At 29.1% G+C, this 26,334-nt stretch overlaps 1 protein-coding gene across 1 annotated transcript in view; it reads right to left on the reverse strand.

Moving 5' to 3' along the window:
* Positions 1 to 26,334, reverse strand: part of conu (Rho GTPase-activating protein conundrum) — a 372,761-nt gene that overhangs the window by 94,192 nt on the left and 252,235 nt on the right. The window contains exon 4 of the mRNA XM_075313922.1: positions 20,890 to 20,943. The gene's annotated coding sequence lies outside the window, so the exon portion shown is untranslated. The remainder of the gene's footprint in view (positions 1 to 20,889; positions 20,944 to 26,334) is intronic.

The raw sequence follows: 26,334 nt of genomic DNA on the forward strand, positions 1-26,334 counted from the left end.
ATCAATTTAAGCTGTGATTGTACGACAGAATAGTTTTCTTTTCACAGGAACGAAATTTTAGACAAACGTTAAAATATTTTCTTTAAAAGCAAATAAAAAAGATTGGAACCAATCATTAGAACGCTTCTCATAAACTCGGGTTCTTTTGTTATTGAAAAAAATTAATTTATAATAAAGAGGATTTTCTTTTGTCAGAAATTTTGTTCCGGAGAAAAGTATTTTTCTTTGGGTGATATGACTTTTAACATAGTCCTACAAAAAATTGTCTAAATGTGTTAAATTGCAAGGCGGCCAATTGACCGGTCCCGCATGTGAAATAAAATGTTCAACGACTCGAACTTACCTCTCAATACATTGTTACGGGTGCTATGTGACATGTGCATTTTGGGCAAAAAAATGGATATTATTTGACGGTAGAGCTAACCAGTCACAGTTACGATTCGCATCATCTTTGAAGCAGTAAGGTCCAATTATGCCACCATCCCATAAACGGCACCAAAGTGTGACCTTTTGCAAAGCTTCTGGCTGATCTTCACCCAAAAATCGATAATTCTGCCTATCTACGTACCCATTGAGCCAAAGTGGATCTTCGGCAAATTGTTCAAGTTCCCATTGGCCAAACATTCTGTTTTGCGGTAGGTCATTCGACTTCAATTCTTGCACCAGCTGTATTTTAAAAGGCTTTACATCTAAATCTTTCCGCAAAATTTTCTATATTGTTTAGTAACGGAGACCCGATTGCTGCGAAAGGCGACGAATCGATGGTCATTATTAATACTGACCGACACAGCTGCGATATTTTCTTCAGTTGGCACTCTACGGAATCGTGGTTGTCGTTTAATGTCCAACAATGTAAATTTGGTGCGAATCAATCAATAATTTGGAGGCCATTCATGGTTAAATTATAGATCAAACTAAAGATGTTTGACAGTGAAACAAAACATCAAACGTCAGCTGTTTATTCCAAAAAGATAATAGCTAAAAAATCACCCATTATTTAATTTTTATTGAAATGCGACCTATTTCAATTGAAATGACACTTTTTATTCAAGTAAAATGGTGTTTTTTTTTTTCAGTTCACATGAATCCTTTTTCGATTCAAATGAAATCTGAAATCCAATGAAACCTTTTTTCACTTCCAATAAAACCATCCTCATTCCAAATGATATTGTTTTTTGATTTCAGATAAAAGCATTTTGATTTCAAAAGAAATATTTACCATTTCAAAGGTCAGCTGTTTAAACCAGTTATTCCAAAAAGATAATAGCTAAAAAATCACTCATTATATAATTTTTATTGAAATGCGACCTATTTCAATTGAAATGACACTTTTTATTCAAGTAAAATGGTGTTTTTTTTTCAGTTCACATGAATCCTTTTTCGATTCAAATGAAATCTGAAATCCAATGAAACCTTTTTTCACTTCCAATGAAACCATCCTCATTCCAAATGATACAGTTTTTTGATTTCATATAAAAACATTTTGATTTCAAAAGAAATACTTACCATTTCAAAGGTCAGCTGTTTAAACCAGTTATTCCAAAAAGATAATAGTTAAAAAATCACCCATTATATAATTTTTATTGAAATGCGACTTATTTCAATTGAAATGACACTTTTTATTCAAGTAAAATGGTGTTTTTTTCAGTTCACATGAATCCTTTTTCGATACAAATGAAATCTGAAATCCAATGAAACCTTTTTTCACTTCCAATAAAACCATCCTCATTCCAAATGATATTGTTTTTTGATTTCAGATAAAAGCATTTTGATTTCAAAAGAAATACTTACCATTTCAAAGGTCAGCTGTTTAAACCAGTTATTCCAAAAAGATAATAGTTAAAAAATCACCCATTATATAATTTTTATTGAAATGCGACTTATTTCAATTGAAATGACACTTTTTATTCAAGTAAAATGGTGTTTTTTTCAGTTCACATGAATCCTTTTTCGATTCAAATGAAATCTGAAATCCAATGAAACCTTTTTTCACTTCCAATGAAACCATCTTCATTTCATATAAAAGCATTTTGATTTCAAAAGAAATATTTCCCATTTCAAATGAAACGTGTTTGCATGTCTAGTGAAACCTTTTTTTCATTTGAAATGAAACCATTTTTCATTTCAAGTGAAACCTTTTTCTTTCTAAGTGAAACCCTTTTTCAGTTCAAATGAAAATGATTTCAAATGACACGTTTTCAGTACAAAAGAACTCGTCATTATTTCAAAAGAAACCTTTTTAATTTTAAATGATAGCTCTTTCTTATGACATGAAAACTATTTCATTTCAAATGAAACCTTTTTTAGTTCAAGGGAAGCTTTTTAATTTCACTTCACTTCAAATCAAATCTTTTCCATTTTAAATGAAACATTTTCCATTTTAAATTAACCGTTTCCATTCATTTCAAATTAAACTTTTTGCAGTTCAAGGAAAACTTTTCCATTTCAAATGAAATTTTTCTGAATCCAAATGAAAACTTGACTCTATATATTCATTTCGTGTTGTTAAGTTTTTCTTAAAATATTTATAATTTTATTTTATTTTTATTTTTTTTGGTTGTTTTGATTTCAGCTTAAAACCATGCATTGACTAAACTACAAGGGTAGCTTAACCAACAGAGGAAAAGAATGTTTGTCAAATTTATTTGGGCAAAGCCCTATAGACTGCAAGATGGTTGGATGGACGCACGTTTCGGAATTACCACATTCCTCATCAGCATCCTCTACTTGCAGCAAAACTATCAACCAATTATCAGAATAAATTCAGGCAGTTCATTAAACCCAACAATGAACCACACTTGAACCTTCCGAAAAAAGGTTTTACATGATAGCCGGCTTATGCCGAAATAAATTCGTACAAACTTTTCTTTAAATCATTTTTTTTTCAGTGCAGGTCCCAATTCAATAACCTAAGGCATAGACAAATTATTTGCTATGCCACTTGTTTGAGTAGATTCCTCCTCACTCCATATTCATTAATCGCCCAAGAATAATTTCCATTTAAAAAGCATTTAAATAATCAATATAATTTCGTGATTTCTTTTTTTTTTTTTTTTGTCAAACATTTTCTTCAATATCAATTTTTTGTTTTTCATTCGTGTTCTCATTTCTTATTCCCATTCCCATTTCTAATTATTGGTTAAATGTTCTTATCACTCATAAGCAGTGATGTTGAATTAATGTGGGGATATAATAGACAAGAAAAACAAAAAAGCCGCGCAGGCGCCTCTTATGTAAAATCAAAATTCTAAAGTTTTCCTAATGAAACTTTCATGTTACCGTGTTGTATTCTCTCTGGCCATGGGACATCATGATACATGGATTTTTTTTTGTGTTGAAGATTAAGGCGGACAGTTGGATGAACTCACGTTACCATTATCGTATTGGGTCAAGTGAAATACACTTAAAGCTTTTCATGGTGCATTTGGTGAAATTTATAAACGCCCATTAGTCATTTTATGAGAAATTTCTATTTTTTTTGATGATTCCCATAAAGAAAAAGAACATCGAATTGAAAAATCAAGATTAATGATCTTTTTGTTTTTGATGGGGCAAGAAATTAAATTTGAATAAGGTGGAATGCAAGTGTATTAGGCAGACAGGTGAGTAATAGCAACGAGTATATCGTGTTATTGAAATATTTTAACGACTCGTAAGCCTGTATCAATTGGAAAGAACAGTTGAAATAATTTACCATACAATTTTGCTAATGCTGAAGCATCTGGGAATACTGGGAGTTGAGTACCTGACCAGACTCCTCAATTTGTCCTTGGAATCACTCATTATACCCTATGTCTGGAAGATGGGTAGGGTGATTCCACTACTGAAGCCAGCCAAAGATCCGAGTAAAGGCGAATCGTACAGAGCGATATCCCTTCTTTCGCCAGTAGCCAAGACACTTGAGGCACTATTCCTCCCCAGCCTTGTGGAGAATTTTCCAGCTGCCCACCATCAACATGGATTCCGAAAGGTACATAGCACGACGACAGCCTTGCATGCCATTTGGGCACATATTTATATGGGACTCAATCAGCCCAAGCCGTGTCACAGGACGGTCTTCGGGGCGCTTGACCTATCGAAGGCATTCGATACGGTCAACCATACCACACTATTCGAGGACATCGAAAATACGTCCCCACCGGCAGGAACCAAGCGTTGGATTCTGTATTTTCTAAATAATCAATCTATTTTCATCCACATAAGATAATTGATCTTTAGTCCTGGAGGCATGTATAGTCATTTCTACTTTATTGAAGTGTTTTTTGTTTTTAAATAAGATCGTTTTATTAAAAATATATCTTTACTCGTATTTGTTAAAATTGCCATCAATTCTTAAACATAAAAACATACATCTTTTTCATATTGATATAAAACTTCCATTAATTAAAATCATTCCAAAATTAAGATCCCACGTCAAGTTTCAACACTAAATTTGCAAAGCTAAAAATTAGCAAAAATAATTTTTGCAAGGAACAAAAAATTTTGTATTCCAAGTTATTAATAACTTATCACTGGGCTTCCTGAGAAAATTCTTTTGAAGAATTCACCGTGGTTAATTATCATCAAGTGTGCTTCCTCCCCTCGCATACGCAAAAGATTCAGACATTTTGACAAGTGTTTCACCTGAAGTCCATAACATAATAATTTTAAAGTTAACTGCTTCGCATTATCTCTCCACGCTTTGTGAAAGTTAAATACCTAGTTAGCTATATTGCATAAATATTAAAAGAACCAAACCAAAGCTCCCAAAATGAAACGAAACAGCAATTAACAATAGAACAGAATTTTGCCTAAGGTCTTGAAGCTGTAGCGACTACCTCTGATGGATAGAAATTTGCTTCTAATGGTAATTTGCTTCAAAGAATGAAAATTTATCATATTCAATGATAAATCATTTCACTTAATGAAAATATATCATTCAGAATTGCAAATTTTTATAAATGGTGAAGAAACAATTCAATATTTAATTATTTAAACTCAACTTAAGAAATTGTATGATTTTGGTGTATGAACTAGATTCAATTTTTTTCTTAATTTTCTTGCTTATAGGAAATTTCTTTGCTATAGGAAATTTTGTCAAAATGTCCTTATATTAGGAAATTCTATAAAATTTTTTTCCCATAGGAATTTTTTTCAAAATTTCATTTCTTTAGAGAATTTTGGCACAATTTTCTATCTATAGGAAATTTTGTCAAAATTTCTTTGCTATATGAAATTTTGTCAAAATTTCTTTGCTATAAGAAATTTTCTCAAAATTTCTTTGCTATAGGAAATTTTGTCAAAATGTCCTTACTTTAGGAAATTCTATCAAAATTTCTTTGCCATAAGAAATTTTTCCAGAATTTTGTCAAAATTTTCTATCTATAGGAAATTTTGTCAAAATTTCTTTGCTACAGGAAATCTTGTCAATTTTTTTTTTTGCTATAGGAAATTTTGTCAAAATTTCTTTGCTATATGAAATTTTGTCAAAATTTCTATGCTATATGAAATTGTGTCAAAATGTCCTTACTTTCGGAATTTCTATCAAAATTTCTTTGCCATAAGAAAAATTTCCAGAATTTTATTTATTTACAGAAATTTTTTCAAAATTTTCTATCTATGTTGTAGGAAGTTTTGTCAAAATTTCTTTGCTAGAGGAAATCTTGTCAATTTTTTTTCTATAGGAAATTTTGTCAAAATTTCTTTGCTGTATGAAATTTTGACAAAATGTCCTTATATTAGGAAATTCTATCAATTTTTTTTTGCCATAGGAAATTTTTTTAAAAAATTAATTTTTTTAGAGAATTTTGTCAAAATTTCTTTGCTATATGAAATTTTGTCAAAATGTCCTTACTTTAGGAAATTCTATCAAAATTTCTTTGCCATAAGAAATTTTTCCGAAATTTAATTTCTTTAGAGAATTTTGTCAAAATTTTCTATCATAGGAAATTTTGTCAAAATTTCTTTGCTAGAGGAAATCTTGTCAATTTTTTTTCTATAGGAAATTTTTTCAAAATTTCTTTGCTATATGAAATTTTGACAAAATGTCCTTATATTAGGAAATTCTATCAAAATGTTTTTGCCATAGGAAATTTTTTTAAAAATTTAATTTCTTTAGAAAATTTTGTCAAAATTTCTTTGCTATAGGAAATTTTGTCAAAATTTCTTTGCTATAGGAAATTTTGTCAAAATTTCTGTGCTATATGAAATTTTGTCAAAATGTCCTTACTTTAGGATATTCTATCAAAATTTCTTTGCCATAGGAAATTTTTTCAAAATTTAATTTCTTTAGGGAATTTTGTCAAAATTTTCTATCTATAGAAAAATTTGTCAAAATTTCTTTGCTAGAGGAAATCTTGCCATTTTTTTTGCTATAGAAAATTTTGTCAACATTTCTTTGCTATAAAAAATTTTGTCAAAATTTCTTTGCTATATGAAATTTTGACAAAAGATCCTTATATTAGGAAATTCTATCAAAATTTTTTGCCATAGGAATTTTTTTTTTTAAATTTCATTTTTTTAGAGAATTGTGTCAAAATTTCTTTGCTATAGGAAATTTTGTCAAAATTTCTTTGCTATAGGAAATTTTGTCAAAATTTCTTTGCTATATGAAATTTTGTCAAAATTTCTTTGCTATATGAAATTTGGTCCAAATGTCCTTACTTTAGGAAATTCTATCAAAATTTCTTTGCCATAGGAATTTTTTTGAAAATTTCAATTCTTTAAAGAATTTTGTCAAAATTTCTATCATAGGAAATTTTTAAAAATTTCTTTGATATATGAAATTTGGTCCAAATGTCCTTACTTTAGGAAATTCTATCAAAATTTCTTTGCCATAGGAAATTTTTTCAAAATTTCATTTCTTTAAAGAATTTTGTCAAAATTTCTATCATAGGAAATTTTGTCAAAATTTCTTTGCTATAGGAAATTTTGTCAAAATTTCTTTACTATAGGAAATTTTTTCAAAATTTCTTTGCTATATGAAATTTTATCAAAATGTCCTCACTAGGAAATTCTATCAAAATTTCTTTGCCATAAGAAATTTTTCCGAAATTTAATTTCTTTAGAGACTTTTGTCAAAATTTTCTATCATAGGAAATTTTGTCAAAATTTCTTTGCTAGAGGAAATCTTGTCATTTTTTTCTATAGGAAATTTTGTCAAAATTTCTTTGCTATATGAAATTTGGTCCAAATGTCCTTACATTAGGAAATTCTATCAAAATTTCTTTGCCATAGGAAATTTTTTAAAAATTTCATTTCTTTAGAGAATTTTGTCAAAATTTTCTATCATAGGAAATTTTGTCAAAATTTCTTTGCTATAGGAAATTTTGTCAAAATTTCTTTACTATAGGAAATTTTGTCAAAATTTCTTTGCTATATGAAATTTTATCAAAATGTCCTTACTAGGAAATTCTATCAAAATTTCTTTGCCATAAGAAAATTTTCCGAAATTTAATTTCTTTAGAGAATTTTGTCAAAATTTTCTATCACAGGAAATTTTGTCAACATTTCTTTGCTAGAGGAAATCTTGTCAATTTTTTTTGCAATAGGACATTTTGTCAAAATTTCTTTGCTATAGGAAATTTTGTCAAAATTTCTTTGCTATATGAAATTTTGTTAAAATGTCCTTACTTTAGGAAATTTTATCAAAATTTCTTTGCCATAGGAAATTTCTTCAAAATTTCATTTCGTTAGATAATTTTGTCAAAATTTTCTATCTATAGGAAATTTTGTCAAAATTTCTTTGCTAGAGGAAATTTGATCAAAATGTCTGTGCTATAGGAAATTTTGTCAAAATTCTTTGCTATAGGAAATTTTCTCAAAATTTCTTTGATGTAGGAAATTTTCTTAACATTTCTTTGCAATAGGAAAATATTTCAAAATTTCTTTGGAAATTTTCTCAATATATCTTTTTTATAGGAAATTGTCTCTTACTTTCTTTGCTATAGGAAATTTTCTCAAATTTCTTTGCCATAGGAAATTTTGGCAAAATTCCCTTGATATAGAAAATTTTGCTATTGAAAATTTTGTCAAAATTTCTTTGCTATGGGAATATTTATCAAAATATGAAAAGCAGTCTTTTTCGTTCGTGTATAGGAAATTTTCTCAAATTTTCTTTGCAATATAAAATTTTCTCAAATTTCTGTTCTATACGAAATTTTCTCAACATTTCTGTGCTAAAGGATTTTTGTTTAAATTCGAAAATTTTGTCAACATTTTTTTGCTATAGGAAATTTTCTCAACATTTCTTTGCTATAGGAAATTTTCTCAATATTTCTTTGCTATAGGAAATGTTCTCAAAATTTCTTTACTAGTGAAAATGTTGTCATTATTTTTTTTACTAGAGGAAATTTTCTTAAAATTTCTTTGCTATAGGAGATTTTCCCAAATTTTTTTATGGGAAATTTTCTCAATATTTCTTTGCTATAGGAGATTTGCATCTTTCCTTTTCATTTGAAATAAGAAATTTTGTCAGTAATTTATTCCTATCAGTTATTTAACCAAATGTTTTTATTTCGTATTTTATATAGCCCGACTGTAGAATGTAGCATCTTATTAACCCTAATTAAAAGATTAAGATTAAATAATTAATTTCAATAATTAAAACATTGTACAAAAAGTTTTATATATAAAAACCTAAAATCTAAAAATAAAATTTTAATTCTACTCGAAATTATTCAAATCAGAGTTAAAACATCAAATTATTATAGCACTCAAGTGATTAATTACTTTCCATATTCAAGTCAAACTAAGATTGCATGTTATTCTAAAAAAATATATATATATATTTTTTTTTTGAAAGAAATTTCACTTTTGTCTAGCCTCTAAACTGAAAATTTCCATTGGAGGTGGTCATCAGAAAGGAAAAGTGTGAAAAAATAATTAGCTATCAAAAAGAAAGTCATCATGTGGATTTTCAGTGATCATAAATTATCATCTGAAAAAAAAATAAACATTCACGTATGGGAAGAGAAGATAAATAAAAAATATTTTCATTAAAAACTAAATTTCTTAGTAAATGACCCTCACAAGGTGTTTGTAAGTTTTTTTAGTTGTTTTGTTTATTTATTTTATTTGGTTAAATTGCTGGTCATTAAATATATGAAAATAATATTTTTCAAACTTTTCAAAACATTGACAACCATTAATAATTTGTCATTGACATTTTCCTGACCACATACAATTATGCGGTATTTGATGCCAATTATTGTTAACCCAACTACGAATCCATAAATGTCAAAAGTGACATTTTTGACAATTGTCATCAAACTTTTAATTGCTCAGGCAAAAGTGTAAATAAGTACTGAGCATAAAAAAATATTTTAACAAATATTTATTCGGAGCCACTTGAAATTAAATACAAAAAAATACAACAGAAGTTAAAACGTCATTTAAAAAATAAATTAATTTATTGCCAAGCGAAATGTTTAGCCCATAACATCTAAGCATACTATAAATGGAGGCAAACTAAACCAAAAAACTTGAAAACAGCAAAAAAAAACCAACTGCAAATCGAACCAGACGGTGATAAAAACGTGAATTCCAAACATTGATATTTTATGGAAATTTATGGAATATTATGTCATGTTGCCAATGTGTGAAAGATTTCAAAGCCAAGATATTACCGAATATGTAGTAAAATGTTGCCGTATTTTAAATCGCTATTCACAATATTTTAAGCCGAGATTGATACCCAAAACAATACAGCAAGAGACAAACAGGAAATACTTGTGAAGTCACATTGCGCAAAACACTTGTCAATAGGTGGTGGTGTGTAAAGAAAGCGTGAAAGTAGTAGGATTATATTCGAAATCGAAGTGGTGGGAACCCCATCACATGTCATCGATATTTTAGGCGTATTTCAATTCAATTCATAATCCATTAGATTTAATTTAAAAAAATGTTTGTATGTTGACAAACATGTTAGGGATATTTCAAACATAGTTGAAATTTTTAAAAATTTCACAATGGCAAATGTTAGATAAATATGAGATAAAATCTTTCACCGGGGAAACTTTAATAAGAAGGTATTTTGCATATTATAGGGATAATGATAAATTTGAATTCAAAATTTTATCAAATATAAATTTCCATAGGAAAATTTGTCAAATTTTCACTTCTACAAAAAATTTGGTAAAATTGCATTTTTATAATAAATTTTGTCAAAATTTTATTTCTATAGGAAACTATGTAAAAAGTTCTTTGTTATAGGAAATTTGTTCGAAATTTATTTTATATAGGAAATTTTGTTAAAATTTCATTTCTATAGGAAATGTTATCAAAATTTCTTTGCTACAGGAAATTTTGTCGAAATTTAATTTCTGTAAAAATTTTTATGAAAATTTCTTTACTTTAGGAATTTTTGTCAAAATTTCTTTTATATGGGAAATTTTGTCGCTGTGGGAATTTTTATCACAATTTCTTTGCTGTAGGAAATATTGCTACAATTTCTTTGTTATAGTAAATTTTGTCAATTTTTTTTTGCTGTGGGAAATATTGCAAACAATTTAAATCATTATAAGAAATTTTGGCAAAATTTTGTTGTTGTGGGAAATTTTGTCACAATTTAACAAAACTTACTATAGCAAAGAAAGTTTGTAATAATTTCCTAAAGAAATAAAATTTCTAAAAAAAAATCTATAGCAAACAAATTTTGATATAGGAAATTTAGTCAAAATTTCTTTTATATAGGAAATTTTGTCAAAATTTCATTTCTCTAGGAAATTTTGTGAAAATTTCTTTGCTGTAGTAAGTTTGGTCAAAACTTTATTTCTGTAAAAAAATTTATGAAAATTTGAATTTTTGTCGAAATTTCTTTGCTATGGTAAATTTTGTCGCTGTGGGAAATTTTATCACAATTTCTTTGCTGTGGGAAATATTGCCAAAATTTCTTTGCTATAGGAAAATTGATCAAAATTTCTTTGCTATAGGAAAATTGATCAAAATTTCTTTGCTATAGGAAAATTGATCAAAATTTCTTTGCTATGGGAAATTAATTTTATCACAATTTCTTTGCTGTTGCAAAGATTGCCTTAGGAAATTTTGTCAAAATATCTGTGCTGTGGGAAATTTTATCACAATTTCTTTGCTGTAGGAAATATTGCAACAATTTCGTTTCTATAGGAAATTTTGTCACAATTTCTTTGCTGTAAACAATATTCCGGCAATTTCTTTGCTTTAGGAAATTTTGTCGCAACTTCTTTGCTGTAGGAAATTTTGTCACAATTTCTTTGCTGTGGGAAAATTTGTCACAATTTCTTTGCTATTGGAAACTTTGTCAAAATTTCTTTGTTGTGGGAAATTTTGTCACAATTTCTTTACCAAAATTTCTGTGCTATAGGAAGTTTTGTCAAAATTTCTTTGTTGTGGGAAAATTTGTCACAATTTCTTTGCTGCGTGAAATATTGCCAATTGTCACAATATCTTTGCTGTGGGAAATTTTGTCGAAATTTCGTTGCTGTGGGAAGCTTTATCGCAATTTCTTTACTGTAGGAAATATTGCAACAATTTCGTTTCTATAAGAAATTTTGTCAAAATTTCTTTGCTTTGGGAAATTTTGTCACAATTTCTTTGCTATAGGAAATTTTGTCGCAACTTCTTTGCTGTAGGAAATTTTGTCACAATTTCTTTACTGTGGGAAAATTTGTCACAATTTGTTTGCTATAGGAAATTTTGTCAAAATTTCTTTGTTGTGGGAAATTTTGTCAGAATTTCTTTGCTGTGTGAAATATTACCAAAATGTCTGTGGTATAGGAAATTTTGTCAAAATTTCTTTGTTGTGGGAAAATTTGTCACAATTTCTTTGCTGTGGGAAATTTTGTCAAAATTTCTTTGCCGTGGGAAATTTTGTCACAATTTTTGTGCTGTGGGAAACTTTATCGCAATTTCGTTGCTGTAGGAAATATTGCAATAATTTCGTTTCTATAGGAAATTTTGTCAAAATTTCTTTGCTTTGAGAAATTTTGTCAAAATTTCTTTCTTTGGGAAATTTTGTCACAATTTCATTGCTGTAAGAAATATTGCTGCAATTTCTTTGCTATAGGAAATTTTATCGCAACTTCTTTGCTGTAGGAAATTTTGTCACAATTTCTTTACTGTGGGAAAATTTGTCACAATTTCTTTGCTATTGGAAATTTTGTCAAAATTTCTTTGTTGTGGGAAATTTTGTCACAATTTCTTTGCTGCGTGAAATATTACCAAAATGTATGTGCTATAGGAAATTTTGTCAAAATTTCTTTGTTGTGGGAAAATTTGTCATAATTTCTTTGCTGTGGGAAATTTTGTCACAATTTTTTTGCTGTGGGAAACTTTATCGCAATTTCTTTGCTGTGGGAAACTTTATCCCAATTTCTTTGCTGTAGGAAAAATTGCCCAAATTTCTTTGCTGTAGGAAATATTACCACAATTTCGTTTCAATGGGAAATTTTGTCTAAATTTCTTTGCTTTAGGAAATTTTGTCACAATTTCTTTGCTGTAAGAAATATTGTGACAATTTCTTTACTATAGGAAATTTTGTCGCAACTTCTTTGCGGTAGGAAATTTTGTCACAATTTCTTTGCTGTGGGAAAATTTGTCACAATTTCTTTGCTATTGGAAATTTTGTCAAAATTTCTTTGTTATGGGAAAATTTGTCACAATTTCTTTGCTGCGTGAAATATTGCCAAAATTTCTGTGTTATAGGAAATTTTGTCAAAATTTCTTTGCTGTGGGAAATTTTGTCGAAATTTCGTTGCTGTGGGATTTTTATTTAGTTTCTTTGCCGTGGGAAATTTTGTCACAATTTTTTTTGCTGTGGAAAATATTGCCAAAATTTCTTTCTTTGTAGGAAATATTGCAACAATTTCGTTTCTAGAGGAAATTTTGTAAAAAATTTCTTTGCTATCGCAAATTTTGTCGCAATTTCTGTAGGAAATGTTGTCACAATTTCTTTGCTGTGGAAAAATTTGTCACAATTTGTTTGCTATAGGAAATTTTGTCAACATTTCTTTGTTGTGGGAAATTTTGTCACAATTTCTTTGCTGTGGGAAAATTTGTCACAATTTCTTTGCTATTGGAAATTTTGTAAAAATTTCTTTGTTGTGGGAAATTTTGTCACAATTTCTTTGCTGCATGACATATTGCCAAAATTTCTGTGCTATAGGACATTTTGTCAAAATTTCTTTGTTGTGGGAAAATTTGTCACAATTTCTTTGCTGTGGGAAATTTTGTAAAAATTTCGTTGCAGTGGGAAATTTTGTCAAAATTTCTTTGCCGTGGTCATGATATTTTTGCTAGAATTTTTTTAGTTTAATTTCTATAGGAAATTTTTGTTAAAATTTCATTGTTATAGGAAACATTACCAAAATTTCATTTGCATAGGAAATTTTCGGCAAATTTCTTTGTTTTAGGAAATCTTATCAAGAATTCTGTGCTATGGTATTTGTTTTTTCAAAACCAAGTCGACTAATTTTTTTTTAAATTTCTGTGAAATATTTGCCCAGTGTGGTCGCACCATAAGTGCTTGTGGGTGGAAAAAGTGTTTTTTTTTTGGTCTGCTTTTACTGATCCGAGTTCAATACAAAGAATTTTTAATATCAGGTCTGGGAATTTGTTTTGTCCTCATCGTGGTTTAAAATCTATATAACCGAACCGATTTATTTAAAAATAGCAAGGAATACAGGGAGCGTTCCTGAGATCTTTTACGGCAGCCTCAACACATAAGTCTGAGTAAATACAAAGTCTATGTTGCCTTTGTCTTTGAAATCTACATAACCGAACCGATTTATTTAAAAATAGCAGGGAATACAGGGGAGCGTTCCTGAGATCTTTTACGGCAGCCTCACCACATAAGGCTGAGTAAATACAAAGTCTTTGTTGCTCTTTGAAAATTCCTAACCATCAAATGTCTATTTAAATCAATGAAGGAATGAATGGCAAAACCAGCTGCACAATTTTCTTGCGAACTGGTTTTTCGCATTGCAAGATCCAAAGACAATCAAAATTTTCCATTCATTTATAGAGGAATGCAAATGGGCTAATATCATTTTTGATATGGCCACCATACAAAATGCCAATAAAAGTAAGGCAATATGCCTTAACCCAAAATCTTTGCCAATATATTCTGGAGTCTTTTTTGTGTTGTTAAACTGCTGCATCATTTGATGATGTTAGTGTGTCTTTGGTGCTATAGCGGCAAGAAACCTAACTACCTCCAGACATGTGGGGCATTTACAATTTCAAGGTAATTTTAACTGTTCATTGTTCGTTAACTATATAACAGCTAACATAATGGCAAAGATATTTACACATGGAGAAAAGTTTTTTTCTTTTATTTAATGTTTTTTTTTTTTGGTAAAATAAAAAAAATATATATTTTTGGGTCTCATAAAAAATATTACCTTAGTAATTAATACCATTTGCTATTGAGTAGTAGGATATCAAGGACATTTTTTCGATTTAAAGATATAATTCAAATAAATGTTATAAATATTATTTCAACAATTTAAAAACCGATGATTCTCCTTTGCTTTTTTTAATTCATCTCTCATTTTTTTTTCAGTGTACAATCAATGTATCTTATGGTTTCCATGCTGTTGTTGATTTTCATTTTTTTGTTTTCATTATTGCTTCTACTACCTTAGCTTTTGAATTCAATACTAAATTGAATGAAATATGGTTTGTGTGGCATGAAAATGTGGTTTGATATGAAACAATGAATGGTCGTCTGTCTACCAGTAACCAATAACTGGAGGAGGGAAAGGCCAATTGCAATAGAAATCATTGCTTAGAGTTGTAGAACGACCTTGTCTTTTGTCTATCTGCATATTAGAGATCTATGGAAATTTCGTTAGACCAACGATATCAAATGTGGTGTCTTAACATTATCGAATCATACAAAAGGCACCATCATCCACCCACAGACATGGAACGTAAGGTCTTTTTTTATGACCAGTGGAAATAATGAGATAATTATACGAGACGTAGACAAGTGTCGGCTCCTAATTGAAATGTCCATAAATTATAGTAGTTATTCCAAATGGTAATTATTGTATTGTCTTAATGTTGTGACAAAAAGTCAAAGCCTAATATCTGTTGAAAAACTTTATAAAATTTCCTGTAGAAATTAAAAATTTGACTAAATTTCCTACAGAAATTAAATTTGGACAAAAATTTCTACAGAAAATAAATTTGGACAAATTTTTATGGTAGTAACGAAATTTTAACCAAGTTTCCTATAGAAAAGAAATTTTAATAAAATTTCCTATATCCAAGAGATTTTGATACAATTTCCTATAGCAAAGAAATTTTGATAAAATTTCCCATAGCAAAGAAATTTCGACAATATTTCCTATAGGGCAGACAATTTAACAAAATTTGCTATAGCAAAGAAAGTTTGTAATAATTCCCTAAAGAAATAAAATTTTTTAAAAAATTCCTATAGCAAAGAAAATTTCCTAAAGAAATAAAATGTTGACAAAATTTCCTATAGCAAACAAATTTCGACAAAATTTCTAATAGTAAAGAAATTATGACAAAATTTCCTAGATATGGAATTTCCTACTTTAATTTTGAGAAAATTTGAATGTAATTGTGAATAAAAATAATGGAATAATTCAATATTTGTTTTATTCGCATTCAAAAATTACTTTGAAAACCCAGAGAAAATACATACAGAGAAAACAATAATTAGAAAAAATAATCTTGTAATTGTGAAATATTTTTCTATACTAGATGTATTTTGGCAAAATTTTCTATAGCGAAGAAATTTTGACAAAATTTCCTCTAGCGAAAAAATTTTGATAAAATTTCTTGTAGAAATGAAATTTTGACAAAAAAATGTCTAACCACAAAAATTTTAACAAAATTTTCTATAGCAAAGATATTTTAACAAAATTTCCTATATCAAAGAATTTCACAAAATTTCGCATAGCAAAGAAATTTAGACAAGATTTCCTATAACGAAGAAATTTTGATTACATTTCTAGTTGAAATGAAATTTTGAAAAAATGTCTAACCACAGAAATCTTAACAAAATTTTCTATAGCAAAGATATTTTAACAAAATTTACTATAACAAAGAAAGTTTGTAATAATTTTCTAAAAAAAATAAAATTTTTACAAAATTTCCTATATCAAACAAATTTTGACAAAATTTCTAGTAGCAAAGAAATTTCGACAAAATTTCCTACAGCAACGAAATCTTGACAAAATTGCCCATATTAAAGAACATTTTTAAAAAATTTTCAATAGTAATACAATTTCGACAAAATTTCCTATAGCAAATAAATGTTTAAACAATTCCAATAGCAACCAAATCTTTACAAAATTTTTATAGCAAAGAAATTATAACAAAATATCCTTGAGATAGAATTTCTTATTTAAATTTTGAGAAAATATGAATATAACATAATTGTGAAAAAAAAAATTTATACTAGCGAAGAAATATTGACAAAATTTCCTATAGAAAATAAATTTTGACAAAATTTCCAATATAAAAGAAATGTTGACAAAATTTGCAATAACAAAGAAATGTTGATAAAATTTCCTATAGCAAAGAAATTTTGAAAAATATTCTATAGCAAAGAAATTTTGAAAAATATTCTACAGCAACGAAATTTTGAAAAAATATTCTATAGTAAAGAAATGTTTGATAAAATTTCCTTTCTCAAGGAAATTGTGATATAATTTCTTATAGCAAAGAAATTTTGACAAAATTTCCTATAGCAAAGAAATTTTGAAAAAATTTCCTATAGTAAAGAAATTTTGACAACATTTCCCATAGCAAAGAAATTTCGACAATATTTCCTGTGGCAAAGAAAATTTTACAAAATTTACTATAGCAAAGAAAGTTTGTAATAATTTCTTAAAGAAACACAATTTTTAAACAATTTCCTATAGCAAAGTAATTTTGACAAAATTTTCTACAGCAAAGAAATCTTGACATAAGTTCCTGTAACATAGAAATTTTGACAAAATTTCGCATTGGAAAATATTTTGACCATATTTTCTATTGCATAGACATTTTTACAAAATTTTTCAAGAGTAATACATTTTTGACAAAATTTCCTATAACAAAGACATTTTTAAAAAATTTCCTATAGAAATGAAATTTTGACAAAATTTCCCATAGAAATGAAATTTTGACAAAGCATTACTATAAAAATAAAATTTTGACAAAATTTCCTATAGAAATGAAATTTTGACAAAAATTTCCTTGAAATTTTGACAAAATTTGCTATGAAAATGAAATTATTTCAAAATTTCCTATATAAATGAAATTTCGACATAATTTGCTATAGTAAGATAATGTTCACAAAATTTGCTACCTGTAGAAATGAAATTTCCAATAGCAATGAAATTTTGACAAAATTTTCTATAGAAATGAAACTTTGACAAAATTTCCTAATGGAAATGAATTTTTGACAAAATTTCCTATAGAAATGAAACTTTGACAAAATTTCCTAATGGAAATGAAATTTTGACAAAATTTCCTATAGAAATTAAACTTTGACAAAATTTCCTAATGGAAATGAAATTTTGACAAAATTTCCTATAGAAATGAAACTTTGACAAAATTTCCTAATGGAAATGAAATTTTGACAAAATTTCCTAATGGAAATGAAATTTTGACAAAATTTCCTAATGGAAATGAAATTTTGACAAAATTTCCTATAGAAAGAAAATTTTGACAAAATTTCCTATAGAAGGAAAATTTTGACAAAATTTCCTATAGAAAGAAAATTTTGACAAAATTTCCTATAGAAAGAAAATTTTGACAAAATTTCCTATAGAAAAAAAAATTTTGACAAAATTTGCTATAGAAAGAAAATTTTGACAAAATTTGATATAGTAAGAAAATGTTCACAAAATTTGCTACCTATAGAAATGAAATTTTGACAAAATTTCCTAGAGCAAACAAATTTTGACAAAATTTCGCATATCAAAGAAATTTTGACAATATTTCCTATGGCAAAGAAAATGTAATAAAGTTTTCTATAGCAAAGAAATTTTAACAAAATTTTAGATTGCAGAATATTTTGACCACATTTCCTATAGTAAAGAAATTTTGACAAAATTTCGACAAAATTTCTTAAAGCAAAGAAATTTCGACAATATTTCCTATGGCAAAGAAAATTTAACAAAATATACTATAGCAAAGAAAGTTTGTAATAATTTCTTATAGAAATACAATTTTTACAAAATATCCTATAGCAAAGAAATTTTGACAAAATTTCATATGACAAAATATTTTGACCATATTTTCTATAGCATAGACATTTTTACAAAATTTTTCAATAGTATTATATATTTTTGACCATATTTCCTATAATAAAGACATTTTTACAAAAATTTACAGAAAAGAAATTTTGACAAAACCTTTCTATAGAAATAAAATTTTGACTAAATTTCCTATAGAAATGAAATTTTGACAAAATTTCCTATAGAAATGAAATTTTGACAAAAATTTCCTATAACGTAGAAATTTTGACTAAATTTCCTATAGAAATTAAATTTTGACAAAATTTTCTATAGCAAAGAAATTTGGACAAAATTTCCAATAGCAAAGAAATTTTGACAAAATGTCCTATAACCTAGAAATGTTGACAAAAATTTCCTGTAACAAAGATATTTTGATAAAATTTCCTTTTGCAATGAAATTTTGACAAAATTTTCTACAGTAAAGAAATTTTGGCAAAATTTTCTATAGCAAAGAAATTTTGACAAAATTTCCTATAACCAGAAATGTTGACAAAAATTTCCTGTAACAAAGAAATTTTGACAAAATTTCCTTTTGCAATGAAATTTGGACAAAATATCCTTTAGCAATGAAATTCTGACAAAATTTCTTATAGAAATGAAATTTTGACAAAATTGCTATGGAAATGAAATTATTTAAAAATTTCCTATAGCAAAGAAATGTTGACAAAATTTCCAATACCAATGAAATGATGACAAAATTCGCTGTAGCAATAAAATTTTGATGAATTGTTTTATTTCGTTCTTAAAATTATCGAAGATTTTCTACTTAGGCTTAGGTTAGGTGACAGCCCCATGTATCAGGCTCACTTAGACTATTCAGTCCATTGTGATACCACATTGGTGAACTTCTCTCTTATCACTGAGTGCTGCCCGATTCCATGTTAAGCTCAATCAGTGTTGCCAGTATTGGGGATTTTTCCCCAAATCGGGGATATTTTTTCGTGGATGGGGACAAAATTTTTGAGTTGGGGACTTGGGGATTTGGTGGGGAATTTCCACAAATTTGGGGATTTTTGTGGGGAATTTTCGTGATTTGTTCAGTATACGAGTAATTATCACAGTAAAAACTATGGTTTATATGAAATTCTTTACATGCTTAAAAAAAAGGCTTAAAGAAGTACAGAGATTTTCAAAAAAATAAAAAACTTTCCTCCTCTTTATTCCACGGAATTTATTTGGGAGGCCCAAGAGCTTCTTTACAATTTACTCTTTTTCCTAAGAAATTTTTTACTATTGTGAAATTATTTCGTAAGGACTCATATGCGTACATCACTGATTTTGAACATGTATCCCATATCCCGCACATACAGAGTAGAGTTCATATCGGAACAGCAACGCATTTTGTTCGATAAGTCAATTTTATTTCTTGACTATATGTTGACCGAACTTCCATTTTTATTTCTCGAGCGAGGATTTGCATAAGATGACTCGATGACTCTTTATACCAATAATTAACTCTGATGGTTTTTTTGTTAATTTTGTACGGATTTTCTACAGCAGAGTCTATTCGTTTACTTAACTTGCCAACAATTTCTTGGGGATTTTTATGGGGAATTTTAAATAAAATTGGGGATTTTTGGGGATAAAAGCGATCCATTTTGGGGACAAGAGCTCGGAAAATACTGGCAACACTGAGCTCAATGACAAGGGACCTCCTTTTTATAGCCGAGTCCGAACGGCGTTCCACATTGCAGTGAAACCACTTAGAGAAGTTTTGAAACCCTCAGAAATGTAACCAGCATTACTGAGGTGGGATAATCCACCGCTGAACAACTTTTTGGTGTTCGGTCGAAGCAGGAATCGAACCCACGACCTTGTGTATGTAAGGCGACCATGCTAACCATTGCACCACGGTGGCTCCCAAAAGGCTTATTGTAGAACTCTATCCCGGTTTATCTTAGCGCCACTTTTATTTATATTTAGCACTTTGTAAAATTATGCAATAATTTTTTGTTTAGTTTATATTTCAAGATTATAACTTTACTATGATAGTTCACCAAAAGCACCATTGAAAAATAATCCATAAGATCGAAACAGCAAGAAAGAGATTTAAAGGTGCGGGAAACCAGAAACTAAAAAGACAGAAAACTAGTTTTTCCAGACAAGTGGTAGGACTCAATATTGTTGGTGTGATTTTTCTGGCCATCTGTAAACGAATGCGAATGAAAGCTAAGGCAAACTCATATACAAAACGATTATATAAACTTTAAACATGTCTAATATATTATTACCATTATTTGTTTAAATTTGCATTTTTTTAAAAAAAGAACAGCTATACCAACTAACCTGAGACTCTGTGACATGCTTCTGTTATATTACCAGAGAGATTGGTTTTGTGTGTGTTCGATTTGTGCTGGTGTTTGGTTTTTTGGCTACTCAAATCAATTAAATAACTTAGTTTAAATTGCGTAAAAAAGGCATATAGTTTGTGGTATAGATATAAAAAGTTTGTTTGTATAAATTAATTTAGCATTTATTTAACATATATATTTGCGTGAATCGTATTTCTTTTGTTAAAGAATTTTTAGTTTTTGAATATTGAATGCAAAAAAAACAAACAACAAAAAACACTGCAAATTAAAGTGTTAAGTGGTTAAACTATAAATATTTGAAATTCTTATATGTTTGGTGGATTGTTTTGTTTATTTTTGAAAAATATTTATTAGCTTACCTTTTGTGTTATAATATTCTCCCATTAACAACTGGGCATGTATATGACAAAGCTCTGTAAATAAATGAATAGAAAAAGAATAAAAATGTTGATGTTATTACAAAGGAATTTTGTTAGTCTTATGGTGTAATATCATAAATCATTTTAATTTTTTTGTTTGTGCCTAAAAGAAGTTTATAAATCTATATTTAATTGACTTTGCCTTATTATTCATATGCCTTGATTATAAAATATGTTATATATATTTCTTGTATAATAGGTATACTGGTTTATTACATTGTATTTTTCATAGCTCTTATTTCTAACCAATTTAAATTGCAACTGTTTTTAACCAGTAAATTATAATATTAGCTGAACTCTGTAGAAAAATTCTAAATAATTAATTGATCCAATAAATATTTTATTGAACCAATTAAGAAAATTATTGCATCAAACAATAAGGTCTTAATAATAGAAAGGCTGGTAGGTATCCGTCTTTCAATTTGTGTTGATTTAACTTTTCTCTGAAGATTACAACATCTTTACTCGAAGAACAGCTAACGAGACCGCATTAGACTAGTTCATAACTAGTCGGCCTTATTCCACAGAAAAAAAAATTCACGAAAATTTTTCCAATTAAAGTCTGAAATGATTTTTAAAAAATATTCAATTAAAAAATTAAATGATTCAACAATTTTTTTTATTGAAACAAAAATCAATCACAAAAGTTAATAGTGTCAATTAATTTTTTTAATTGGATCAATTAATTTTTAATTGACTTTCAATAATGTTAATACCCTGCGCCACACTGTGGAACAGGGTATTATAAGTTAGTTCATATGTTTGTAACACCCAGAAGGAGACGAGGTAGACATAGGGTGTCTTTGGCAATAATGCTCAGGGTGGTTTCCTGAGTCGATATAACCATGTCCGTCTGTCCGTCCGTCCGTCCGTCCGTCCGTCTGTCTGTGAACACATTTTTGTGATCAAAGTCTAGGTCGCACTATAAGTCCAATCGCCTTCAAATTTGGCACGTGTTCCTTTTTTGGGTCAGAATAGAACCCTATTGATTTTGGAAGAAATCGGTTCAGATTTAGATATAGCTCCCATATATATCTTTCACTTATATGGCCCCAGAAGCCAGAGTTTTGGCCCAATTTGTTTGAAATTTTGCACTAGGAGTACAATTAGTAGTAAGTCATGTGTGCCAAATTTGATTGAAATCGGTTCAGATTTAGATATAGCTCCCATATATATCTTTCGCCCGATTTACACTCATATGACCACAGTGGCCAATCTTTTACTCCGATTTAATTGAAATTGTGCACAGGGAGTAGAATTGGCATTGCGTGCCAAATTTGATTGAAATCGGTTCAGATTTAGATATATCTCCCATATATGCCGTTCGCCCGATTTACACTCATATGACCACAGAGGCCAATTTTTTGCCCCGATTTAGTTGAAATTTTGCACAGGGAGTGGAATTAGCATTGTATCTATGCGTGCCAAATTTGGTTGAAATCGGTTCAGATTTAGATATAGCTTCCATATATATCTTTCGCCCGATATGGACTTATATGGCCCCAGAAGCCAGAGTTTTGGCCCAATTTGGTTGAAATTTGGCACTAGGAGTACAATTTGTAGTATAGTCATGTGTGCCAAATTTGATTGAAATTGGTTCAGATTTAGATATAGCTCCCATATATATCTTTTTCCCGATATGGACTATTATGGTCCTAGAAGCCAGAGTTTTGGTTCAATTTGGTTCAAATTTTGCACACGAAGTACAATGCGTAGTATAGTCATGTTTGCCAAATTTAATTAAAATCGGTTCAGATTTAGATATAGCTCCCATATATATCTTTCGCCCGATATGGACTAATATGTTCCTAGAAGCCAGAGTTTTGGCCCAATTTGGTTGAAATTTTGCACTAGGAGCACAATTAGTAGTGTAGGTAATTGTACTCAATTTGATTGAAATCGGTTCAGATTTAGATATAGCTCCCATATATATATCTTTCGCCAGATATGGACTAATATGGTCCTAGAAGCCAGAGTTTTGGCCCAAGTTGGTTGAAATTTTGCACTAGGAGTAAAATTAGCAGTGTAGCCAAGTGTGCCAAATTTGATTGAAATCGGTTCAGATTTAGATATAGGTCCCATATATAGCTTTCACCCGATTTACACTCATATAACCACAGAGGCCAATTTTTTTATTCCGATTTAGTTGAAATTTTGCACAGGGAGTATAATTAGCATTGTAGCTGTGCGTGCCAAATTTGGTTGGAATCGGTTCAGATTTAGATATAGCTCCCATATATATGTTTTTCTGATTTCCACAAAAATGGTCAAAATACGAACATTTTCCTTGTAAAATCGCCTCTGCTTAGTCGAAAAGTTGTAAAACTGACACTAATTTTCCTTAACTTCAAATACATATATATCCAGCGATAAATCATAAATAAACTTTTGTGAAGTTTCCTTAAAATTGCTTCAGATTTAAATCTTTCCCATATTTTTTTTACTAACATTGCGTTTCACCCTAGTGCATTAGCCGACTTAAATTTTGAGTCTATAGAATTTGTAGAAGTCTATCAAATTCTGTCCAGATCGAGAGATATTAAAACGTATGTATTTGGGACAAACCTTTTATATATAGCACCCAACACAATTGACGGATGTGGTATGGTATCGAAAATTTAGATCTACAAAGTGGTGCAGGGTATAATATAGTCGGCCCCGCCTGAATTTAGATTTTCCTTACTTGTTTTTATTGATACTATAATTTCCGCGATCTAAGACATTTCAATTAAAAAATTAATTCGATCAATTAATTTCGTGATTGAATAAGAAAAAAATGTGTGTGCATGATTAACCCTCTAATGGGCAATCCCGCATTTTGGCGGGCTTCATTTAATATGGAAGCTTTTAGTAAAACACACCTTAACCCTCCAATGCCCCAATTTTTTTGCCAGCTGATTAAATCTTCAATGTTAACGACACAAAAGCAAGAGAACTAAGCAAGAAAAATTTATACGGAAAAATTCAGCATATGCTACAAAGTCTCTTGAATAGTTTCAAATAAGTTTTCTTTTTATTTTGCCTATTTTTGTTGTCTTAAGGTGCGTTTTACTAAAAGCTTCCTTATTAAATGAAGCCCGCCTAAAGGCGGGCTTGAGATTTAGAGGGTTGAGATAACAAAAATGGGTAAAATAAAAAGAAAACTTAGTTTAAACTGTTCGAGAGGCTTTGCAGCATATACTGAATTTCACCGTATAACTTTTTCTTGTTTAGTTTTCTTGCTTTCGTGTCGATAACATTGAAAATTTAATCAGCTGGCAAAAAAATTGGGGCATTAGAGGGTTAACTCAATGGTAAGGGACCTCCTTTTTATAGCCGTGTCTGAACGGTGTTTCACATTACTTAAATAAGTTGGAAACACTTAGAAAATCCACCAGCACTCCTGAAAGGGGATAATCCACCGCTGCAAAAGTGGTATTCGGTCGAAAGTGGGATTGAATGCGAGGTGAGCATGTCGTTGCTCCATGGTGGCTCCTTTGATGTTATCTTCTGTCTGCACAATTTTTAATAAACGGTCCATGTCATAGAGAGGTTAGGCGGAATAATAAAAAAACACATGTTTTTGCAAAATAAAATAATAATTTTGATGTGGTGAATTTCTCTCTTCAACCTTGGATAAGTCTTAGAATTAAAAAACAAAATTTACTGGATTCTTCTAAATACTACTACATAATACATAACGTTTCCATCGTTTCAACTTACCAGATTGGATTTCTTGTATGGTCAATAAAATCTAACAAGAACGATATTTGGGAGAAATCTACTAAGACCAATTTTACTATATCGCTAGAGATCACTTTTAGCCTATAATAGTAAAATTTTGCTTGGAAATATTTCTCCAGAAAATTGAAATCGTCCGAGCTTCAGTTCTTAATTCACTCAAAGATGTTTACAATATGATTAAATAATATTTATACGGCCTTGTCTTATGAAAGTTTTTCCCTCAATAAAATTAAATTCTAAATATAGATGTAATATTAAAACTTGTAATAAAATTTCTTCACATACAAATATGTGTGGTTTATTCAGTCATTTATCCTGTCACAGTTCAACCACCTTAATTTGCTTTACTTATGAAACACGTTTTGGTGTTGCTCTCTGTGAAAGGGTGTGACCGATTTAATTGACATACTTATCTTTTGAGATATTGAAAATATATCGAATGACACATTTAACACCATGAGAATTCCAATAAAAAAATACACAATTATCTTTTATTTGCGTCACTCATAATTCTGAATGTATCTTAGAAATGAAGTACTTAAGAAAAAACAAATTGATTATTAGTAAAAACTTCCAGTTTAGGAAATTTTAAAATTTATTTAAAAAAAAGAAAGTTTATGAAAAACCATTCTCCTAAAAATATTTTGTAAACTCTCCTTTATTCATCTTTGCGGTTATAGAGGGGAAAATCTATTTTTGGCCAAGCCTAAAGCGAAATTTATAATGATTGAGTGGTTGACTGGCGGACGAACTCCGGAAAGGCCAATTAACCAGTCAAGTGGATAAATATGACAATGGCTTAACACAAAGTTCATGGCTTTTAGCGGTTGGTAACTTAATCATTGCATTGTGGGACAAACACGTTTTCCCCCTAAAAAATTTATCATAAAAATTCGAAGGAAACGACATAACTGATTGTCGAATGCTAAAAGCCATGATGAACTGAGAAAATTTTCTTAACTTTGCCAAAGGCTTAAAAAATTGCCAAATTAATAACTTTAGCAAATATAAAAAATATAAACCAAATCATTACTATGGCAAAGACAAAAAAGCTACAAAGGTGGTGACCACCATAGGTCATTAAAACTTCATCATGAATTAGGGTATTACACTAATGAAATCTCAAAAATCAAGGGAAATATTCAAATATTGGGACAAATTTCATAATCTCAAATAAATGAAAATTTTCCAATAAAACCTCCATTCTCGATTGGCATTATGACTCCAAATGATTGACTAAATAACTGAATGGATAACAGCCTCGATGAGAACCAGTAGCATATTGTCTGAAAAAAAAAATAACCATACACCAAGTAGAGGAAGAACAATGCGAATGATGATGTGTGTACAAGACTATAATGAAATGCGGTGAATAATGTTTTGCTATAGTGTGTTGGCCTCACAACGGGCGCAAAAGTCAAGTGGCGCATGCGTGCCATTTTGACTTTGAGCATAAGTACGAGAAGTGAGCTCTCTCCTCTGATGGTGGCATCCGCTATAAATCATAAACAAGAGTTCCTCATACCCAAAGCATTTAACTTGCGATAAACAATAAAATGGATGAGGAGAAGTTTACGAGTAAACAAAAGCGTGTTAGAACACATTAATATGTGAATGGTCTTTTTTAGAAAATTGTATAATATTCTCCGAAAAAAAACGAAA

Source organism: Haematobia irritans, chromosome 5 (genome assembly GCF_050003625.1).
Source record: "Haematobia irritans isolate KBUSLIRL chromosome 5, ASM5000362v1, whole genome shotgun sequence".
NCBI lineage: Eukaryota > Metazoa > Arthropoda > Insecta > Diptera > Muscidae > Haematobia > Haematobia irritans.